This window comes from Suricata suricatta, chromosome 16 (assembly GCF_006229205.1).
Source record: "Suricata suricatta isolate VVHF042 chromosome 16, meerkat_22Aug2017_6uvM2_HiC, whole genome shotgun sequence".
Lineage (NCBI taxonomy): Eukaryota > Metazoa > Chordata > Mammalia > Carnivora > Herpestidae > Suricata > Suricata suricatta.
In genome coordinates this window covers 3,910,169-3,919,560 of record NC_043715.1, presented here as the reverse complement: position 1 = coordinate 3,919,560, position 9,392 = coordinate 3,910,169, and the positions used below count along the sequence as shown (strand labels likewise).

The 9,392-nt window shown below is 52.6% G+C and overlaps 1 protein-coding gene across 1 annotated transcript in view; it reads left to right on the top strand.

Annotated features, from left to right (window-relative positions):
- ATP2C2 (ATPase secretory pathway Ca2+ transporting 2) overlaps window positions 1-9,392 on the top strand; it is a 62,541-nt gene that overhangs the window by 411 nt on the left and 52,738 nt on the right. The window lies entirely within an intron of this gene.

The following is a 9,392-nucleotide window of genomic DNA, read 5'->3' as shown; positions in this document are numbered from 1 at the left end:
AACAACAACAACAAACCAAAAACATTTGGCGACAATATTTTAGCATCAATAGTAATAGTAATGGTGGAAATCGGGTAAAGAGAAGCCATGCTTCCCACATCTCCAGCGCACTTGAAAAGCACTCAGATTTGTATGTTGACTTTGCAACCTGCAGGGGACCCTCTAGGATAAACCAACAGGATTATCAGGCTGAGCGCGTTGGGGGGGGGGGGAATGGGGGCGGGTAAGAGGGGTGTTAGGAGCAAAGGAAATGACAGAGCTGTCCAAAACAGCCCTTCCGCTTGGTGAAGCCAGCAGGATGGGTGACCCAGGGATGGGTGACCCCGGAACTTTCTCCGGACCTTTGTAAGAGAGTAAGCTTTGCGTCCTGCCCTATAGGAGTGCAGAGAGCGCTGGATTCTTGCAACAGCATCCTGGGGTCATTGCACTTTTTTTTTTTTCTTTCTGGCGTAATCAGTCACTTAAAAATAAAATTCCTGAAATAGTGCCCTGGGGAGCTCTGGGGAATACAATATTGCAGTGGCCTTCTGACTGGGAAAGGGAAGCCTCACCGTTCCATTGACTTTTTAATGGAAAAGACCAGATAGAAAAACTTAAGTGATTGAATGCCCGCCGCCCCCCCCCCAAGAATGACAACAGTCAAAACATTTGGGTTGTATGATCTTTAAATATTCGTGTGTTTAAAAAGTTGTATCTTATAAATGAATGTAAGCAGGCGTGTGCTGATGCCAGCGTGGCAGACCAAGAGCCGTGCAACTAGCATAATCTGACATAATCTCTCTGAAGCGACATGTGGGTTCAACGTGGATGGGACATACAGGGTCTGGCTATTTTGCTGAGATCCGTGTTTCTACCACATGCCGTGCAGTGGGGTCTGTTCTAGGAGTCAGAGGTTAGTTTGCAGAGACGGTTGCCTTTTCTACGTTACTTTTTCTATTTTATTTTCCTTCCCACGTTTTGGTGTCTGCATCAGCTGGGGGTCTTTTCAAACACTCCTGTTGTGCAGTTGGTTGTGATTAGAGTTTACAGGCTGTCCAGGGGTGCCTGGCGGCCAGGAGGCCAGGTATGAGGATGATGTAACAAATAGAGATGCTGGGGGTGAACTTGACCTCTGCACCCAAGTGGACTTGGTTCCTCCAAACCTTTTCCGAGGGCCCCCCAAGGGTGCAGCAGGTCTCCAACCCGCCTGGAGGTATGTGGTGGGGGCGGGAGGGCTCAGCCACCTGGCTGTGGACCTGGATGGTCTCAGCAGCACCCTGAAGGGTGTGTAACGGCTAGCGTGGCAGTGGGGGGTGGCTGGGAGCCTGGCCTAGCTCTAAAGGGCCGTGTGCAAACCCAGGGATGACACTAAACGTAAATGAGGGTGTGATGAGGGGGGAGGCTGGTAGGTGAGGCGACCTGCTGCCGGCTCGCTCATCATCTGAAACCTCCCACTTACTTCCCCCAATTTCAAACCCTTTTTTGCCGAGATAAATGGAAACAGAGGCTCCTGTAACCGTCACTGAGGAGCACGCGCATGCAGCGTTCTGGGCGGCCCCTGAACCCCCAGCCACTTTGCCCAGTCACCTCGCTTGTAATGCTAATTATCACTGAGAGCTTGCCGTGTCTTCTTTCGGGTCTCTCTGCACTGAGGCCAGTTTTATGACTATAATCATAGGACAGATGACGGGCAGCCTGGGCGGCTCAGTCGGTTAAGCGTCTGACTCTTGGTTTTGGCTAAGGTCACGATCTCACGGTTTCGTGGGTCCGAGCCCTGCTGGGGATTCTCCGTCTCCCTCTCTCTCTGCCCCTGCCCCACTTGCACTGTCTCTGTCTTTCTGAAAATAAATAAACTTTAAAAAATTTAAGATAGATGAGGACATCGGAGCTCACAGTTGGACCAGGTGCTAAGGATACAACTGGGAACAAAGAAGACCATGGGGGGAGCCCCACAGTTGACAGAGAAACCAAGAGATGCTTAATCCAAGATCCAGTGGTCTGGGGTAGGACAGGAAAGCAGCGTGCCAGGCAGGGGACGGATGGTAGAGGCCGGGCCAGGGTGGACGCAGTTAGCAGCCTCAGAGGCTGAATGTGAGCACAGTGCCCGTGGCTGGGAAGATGCCTCGCTCTCGTATTTGCAGTTTAATGACAAAGGGATGGGGACACCTTCTTCCTCTCACTCCTGGAACAAAACCTTCTCTCTGGTAACCTGAATGTTGGGTGTGGAGAATGTTGGACCAGAAATTCCTGCTTCCTGGGTGACTCGGCGCCAACGCCGGGGAAGTTCTCTTTGGCCCTCGGGGCTCCCATCTCTTACCCACGGCTGGCACAGCTCCACCCTGTGCCGCCTTCCTGGTTGGTGAACTGCTTCCTCCTCCTGGGGCTCTCCAGGGGGACGTCGGGGCTCCAGCACGCCCGTGCTGGCACCCATTCGTCCGGCCCAGACGCGTGGGGCACCTGCCGTGCGTCAGGCCAGTGCTGCACGCCAGGGAGGGGGTAGAGAAGGAGATGCACACACTCCCAGCCCTCCTGGCACCCTCTCCTGGTGGGCAGGGATGGGCACCAAACTACAGCGCACGGTGGGCTGTTTGGCCGTGGGTGTGCAGCACCTGGGAGCGAGAGCGGTGCTTCCGTTCCGAAGAGCGGCGGAGATCAGGAGCTGGGGGGCGGGGGGCGAGGTGCAGGGGTTGGTGTGGAAAGGGTGGGTTGCAGAGGTGAACCACGAGGAGCCTCTGGTCCATCGAGAAGATGTCGCTAGCACCGCAGAGAAGCCTTTGTTCACTGATTCGCACTTGAGCCGCACATTAGGAACGCAGCACGGGAAATGGTCACACTCAGACTAGTGTTGTGAGGACAGCACCCTTAGATGGCAGGATGACCGTGCCCGGGAGGGAGTACACACACACACACACACACACACACACCGCTAGTGTTTCTCAAAATCTACCCAGAGGGGACTTCTTGAAGAAATGTGTTGCAGCCCCCCAGTGCCACCTTAAATTGTATCAAAAGGTGACATCAGTACTATAAGCATAAAACTTGCAAGAAATGTAGCTGAGTGCGTATAATGCAATTCAATCAAATCAAACTAAGTTTACAATGAAATCATAAAGTCCAGATGTAGCGACTGGACTTTGATGTGACTGGTGACGTTTTATTTGAACTCGGCCACTGATGTTGAATTCTCATATTAGTTGTCTGCTGCTGCTGCACAAATTACTCCAAACTGCGGTGACTCAGGGGCGCCTGGGGGGCTCGGTCGGTTACGCATCCAACTTTGGCTCAGATCATGATCTGATGGTCCGTGGGTTTGAGCCCCGCGTCGGGCTCTGTGCTGACAGCTCAGAGCCTGGAACCTGCTTCGGATTCTGTGTCTCCCTCCCTCTCTCTCTGTCCCTCCCCTGCTTGTGCTCTGCCTTTCTCCGTCTCTCAAAAATGAATAAATGTTAAAAAAAAATTTAACAAGCAAAATGCAGTGGCCTGACACAACGAGTGATTGTCTTGTGGTTTCTGTGGCTCAGAAATCTGGGTGTGGCTCATCCAGGTGGCCCTGGCCCTGGTCTCTCTGCAGGGCGCCTCGCAGCTGTTGGCTTGGGATGTGATCTCATCCGAAGGCTCCCATTGTGGGAGGGGAAGGATCCACTTCCAAACTCGTCCTTGAGGTTTTTCCTAGGCCTTGGGCTTTTACTCTATGGGTCTGTCCACAGAGCTGCCCAGTGGCTCAACAGCTGGCTTGTCCAAGAGTAAATGACCCAAGAGAGACTGAGAATGCACCCCCCAAAGCCTAGAAGCCACAGGCTTTTTATAACCCAGCCTTGGAAGTGACAGCTTCTCACTTCCGCCATGTTCTCTTCCTTAGAAGTGAGTCTGGGGGCCCCTGGCTGGCTGTCAGGAGAACACGTGACTCTTGGGGTTGTGAGTTTGAGCCCCACGTTGGTGTAGAGGTTACTTACATAAAATTAAAAATATGTAGAGAATGAGTCTAGGTCTAGCCCATGGTCGAGGTGGGACAGGGTCGGGAGCTGGATTCCACAAGGGCCTGAAGATCAAGAGGCAGGGATGGGTGGGGGTAGAGACTGCCCACCACAGTGGGGAAAGGAATAGCTTTTTTTTTTTTTTGGTAATGTTTTATTATTTATTTTTGAGAGACAGAAACAGAGCACGAGTGGTAGAGGGGAAGAAAGAGTGGAGATACAGAATCCGAAGCAGCTCCAGGCTCCGAGCTGTCAGCACAGAGCCTGACGCGGGGCTGGAACCCGCAAACCATGAGATCGTGACCTGAGCCGAAGTCGAACGCTTAACCGACTGAGCCCCCCAGGCGCCCCAGGAATAGCTTCTTACATGAGATCAGTTACATAAAACACCACGTTTGGTACATAGTCTGCTCGATAGTTCTCTCTCTTTCTTACTGGTTTCATTAGTCTCGAGTTCTAGTCTTGATTTGGACTCCTTTAGAATTTTAGTTTTGATAACGCTCCTGCTGAGACTGTCCAATTACGTGGTTGTGTGGCAAGTGGCATTTAACTATGTCAAGAGCCGGGGTAGCCAGCCTCTTCCTTAAGCACCAGGGACAGCCGGCCACCTATGAATGTCCCTTTTCAAGGCTGTCCCTTGGAACTTGTAGAATCGGCTCATGCCCTTAAAGGCAAGGTGAGTGTCGGGTATCGGGGGCAAGAACACCCTTCCCTTTGTGTGGATTTCCGTACTCGGTGCTCCTGAGCCATGGCTCGCGTGTGCTCGCAGACTGGGTTCGAGTCAGGCCCACTGCAATGTGACGACCCCACTCAGCGGCTCAGTACTTTGAGCTGACCCATCAGTACTGTGTGCTGCGCAATGGCCCCACTCTCCGGCCACTTTTCCTCTCTGAGCCACTGAGATACTTTCATCCCTGCAAGGCATCATGGGACTGTTGTCACCGATGGGGGCACTAGTGTCCCAAACCAGTGCTTTGTCATCGGTTGGCCCCCAAAGGTCTCTGTTAAGTAGGGTGATCGTTGGAACACAGTCAAAGTTCGAAAGTTCTTAGAAAACTGTGGGCTCTTGAGAATAGGTCCAAAGATGCCATCCTAGAAACTCTGCCCCAAATCCCAATGACAAGAACCTTGTTATTAAGGTTAGCAGATCCCAAATTTCCAGAGCTCCTCCGGGGAAGGAACTAGAAGGCTCGTAGATGGCTGTCTTCACTCTGTCTTTACGTGGTCTTCTGTCTGTGCGTATGGGTCCAAATGTCCTCTTCTCCTTGTTAGGATACCAGTCATCTTGGATTAAGGCCCTCCTAATGATCCCATTAAAAATTTTTTTAAATGTTTTATTTATTTTTGAGAGAGAGAGAGAGAGAGAGAGAGAGAGACAGCATGAGCGAGGGAGAGTCAGAGAGAGAGGGAGACATAGAATCTGAAAACAGGCTCCAGGCTCTGAGCTGTCAGCACAGACCCCGATGTGGGGCTTGAACCCATGAACCGTGAGATCGTGACCTGAGCTGAAGTTGGACGCTTAACCGACTGAGCCACCCAGGTGCCCCTAATGATCCATTTGAATTTAATCACATCTTTGAAGGGCCTCCCTTCAAATACCATCCCATTCCGAGGCATTGGAGGCTAGAACTCCAACACATGAATTTTGGGGGGATGCAAGTCAGCTCATGACACTGTGTTCCTTGTAGAAACTTGAAGGATACTGGTGGGGAGGGGCTGGGGCCACAGTGGGGAAATATGTCATCTTCTGTTGAGGTTACAGACACTCTTGAAGTTGTACTATTACCCCCACCCCACCCCCCAGGTCGCTGGGTGGAAAATGGACAGACTGTGCTCTTCTAGGTCCGCGTCTTCCCACTGACTGTCCCGCTGGTGGGGACCAGAGCCCTCCTAAGCACTTGTCTGGCCCATCTTGAAATTCAAGTACATGATGAGAAAGAAGTGCTCAGGATTCATAATGCTGAAGTCCCTGGAGAAAGGAAGGCTTGAAACATCTGGAACAAAGACAGGCACGACACATAATCATTCTTTAGATTTCAAGCCATTAAAACCAAACTGCCATGTTCATTAGATCTGGTTATTTCACACCTGGGCCCAGGGGCATACTCTGTATTCCTCAGGATCCTCCTGTCCCCGTCTCGCCATCAAGACTGAACTTGGGGGTCCTCGTGGGCAGGGGGAAAGAGTATTGGCCCAGGAGACTACTATCAACGGGGAGATATTGGTTAGGGCTTGGACTGGGACCAGAGGCCCACAGTTCCGGCCTGGGGTCCATTACTTAATCTTTCCACTTTCAGATGTCCTTGCCCGAAAGTAGGGACACAACTGTTGTAAGAATCAGTGAAAGTGCCGGATTCCCTTTCTGCCTTCGAGGTTCCACCTCAGGGCCTTTCCTGGCTTTCTGTGAAGAAGATTAGATTAGGTAATGTACGCAAATATTCACCACACTTCTTTGCTCGTGCCTTTGCCTGCCTTCGGGGAATATAGAAATTAAAAAGTAATAGTAAAATAAATGTGAGGGTTTAAAACTCTTTGAACATACCTTGTCCCAAAAGTGATCGTTTTTATTAAAAGTCTTTGTACAATGCTTAGTTCGAAAAGTGAGAATAATTTTGGGGGTGCCTGGGTGGCTCAGTTGGCTAAGCGTCCAACTCTGGATTTTGTCTCGGGTCACGATCTTGCAGTTCATGAGTTCAAACCCCATGTCCAGCTCCTCACTGAGCGTGCAGAGCCTGCTTGAGATTCTCTCTCCTTCCCTCTCTCTCTGCCCCTCCCTGCTCACACTCTCTCTATATCTCTCAAAATAAATAAACTTTAGAAATTTAAAAAAAAGTGATAGTAGGTATTTTAATATTTTTGATGGAGAGACAGAGCATGGGCAGGGGAGGGGCAGAGAGAGAGGGAGACACAGAATTTGAAGCAGCTCCAAGCTCTGAGCTGTCAGCACAGAGCCTGACGCGGGGCTCGAACCCATGAACATGAGAGAATGACCTGAGCCGAAGTCGGATGCTTCACCGACGGGGCCACCCAGGTGCCCCTAAGTAATTTTTATGAGAATCTCTCACTGTCTCGTAGTCTGACTTGAGTCAAGCGCGCAGCCCTGCACTCCCAGAGACGTGCTCAGTGGTGGAGGCAGGCCTGGGCACACAGTGCGCGGGGCCCAGTGCAAAAGGAAAATGTGGAGGAAACGACCGAGACAGCGGCAGGGCACTGCGTGAAGCGCACACTCCAGGCACGCCCGCGGGGCCGGCCCGGTGGGGGTCATGGGCCTGAGGTCAAGAGTCGGATGTGCTAGCAAGTTCTTACTGCTTGGTCTCCCCGTCTCCAGCCCTCGCACCGACCATCCGTCTGGCTGGCCCGCACTTGTCGATTCCTCCCGTAGGTCAGCCGCTGTCCAGATGCCGTCTGGTCCCAGCAGTTGAGTCTTTACAGGCCCGCGGGGGGTTCTGATGCTCACTGGAGTGTGAGGGCCCCTGCCCTGCAGTTCGCTTCTCCAGTCCTTGGAGGGCCATCCTCCCGTTTGCCAGAGTGAGCAAAAGATTGGCACTACCGAGTGGAGCTTATAGTCTGGTGGGTGACAGAGAGCTATCAAACACTTCTAGTAGTGAGTATATAATTACAAATGAAGATAAGCCCCCATGAAGGGAAGCACATGTAAGGCAGGAGCCTGTGTCAGGGGGAGTGGTAGGGACTTGGTTACTGCTAACTGGGTGCAACCCCGGGGGACTTCCTGGAGGAGGTGGCAGCACTTTGGCGAGCTGAGACTTGCACTCAAGCTACTGCAGATTTTCCTAGCCCAGGGGGCCTCCCTCCTCTGATCTGGGAGTCTCGTTCTCCAGGGTCAGGAATCCTCTCACTGTTCCCTGCTCCTCCCCCCCCCACCCCCCCCAGCCGCCGCTGTGGCCGAGTCCTTCTCTCTCTACCCCTCCCTTCCCCAAATTCCAGCACTGAAATGCGAGTGGCAGTTTTGCCTTCCTGGACCATTGAATTAGCCTAATATTGGTTGCTGTTTTTCAACTATCTTTTATGCACCAAGAGCTATGTGCATTTTTCTTTCCTTCCTTTCCCCTTTCTTCTTTCTGAACTATTTTGTTTACATAAACCACAAAGAAAGGTGCACGGTATGAAGCATGACCTTCCGTCTGCACTTTTTTTTTTTGCTCCTCCTCGGTGGGGGGTGGAGGGAGGTACTGTGTGTATCTGCTCAGTTTGCAGCGATCAGATGACTGTTTGCTTGGGCGTTCCTGGCCCCTTGCTGTGCGCTTCCGAGAGGCTGCCGTTACCAGGGTGAAACCCGCAGCCCAGGCTCAGATCTGTCCCCCACCTGGCGGCAGTGAGACCCGGAGCACATGCCTTGCTTTTCTGTACAACGGGGCGTCAGGAGCTGCTGTGGAACGGGGTGACTCAGTATGTGTACGGCATTTAGGGCAGCCCCTGGTCTCAGTAATTATTATTTACATACAACTACGTAAGTGTCCTCGTAAAAACACAGACCGAAAATCACACCGTGGGCACCGTCTGCAGCCCCTCCAGCCTCTCCCTCCCCCTGCAGTATATGCAGATCAAGCACGTTCTTCAATGGCTGTGTAGACATTTCTATGTCACCTGCTCCCCTGCTGATGGGCATCTAGGTGGTTACCTTTTTCTTTTTTTTCTTTTTAGCAGGATGTCCCCGGGAGCATCTTCGGGTGCCCCGTGCTATTTTGAATCCTTACGAAAATCCCTGCAGGGGTCTGGGGTTCAGGAAGCGAGGCTGCCTCCCTGGGTCACGCGGCTGCCCCAGAAATTCGGACCTAGGTCAGGTGTATGGGATGCTTGAGTCCTGACCTCCTCCAGGCCAGGTTTCTCTTAAAGTCACTGACCTGCTCGTCGTGATCAGTAAGCGCCTCCCGGGGAGGGGTGTGGAGGCTGTTCACACACCCGGCCACTGTGCTCTAAGCACCCCTGGGGGGTCCCTGCCAGGTCAATCGATGGCTCCTACAGGCTTGCTGCTCTCCTGGTCCTTCCCTGGCTCCCTGGTCCCTCGATGCTCAGGCGGGAGGGGGAGCCGCCCCACTGCGTGCTTGCTCCTTCCTTCCTTCCTTCGTTTTCTCATGTTCTCGCAAGTTCCTATTTCATGAAGTGCGCCAACATTTGGTGCATCGTTTTTAGTTTGATGTCCCGGGTCTGCCAGCAGGAGCGTCCGGCGGGGTGACTGCTGTGTCCGGTGCATGTTTTTTCCATCGCTCTTGGAGCCCCTCCCTGCCTTCTGGCGTCGCAAGAAATTCCAGGCTCATCTGGTACTTTCCCTGCCCCGGCCCTGGAAGCACCCATTTCTCGGCTCTTTTTAGTGGAAGAAATCAGGATCTGAGGCCAGGTGTGGCCTGCCGCTGGGGTGCTGTGGCTGCTGAGCCCTCGGAGAGGGGCGTGTGTGTGTGTGTGTGTGTGTGTGTGTGTGTG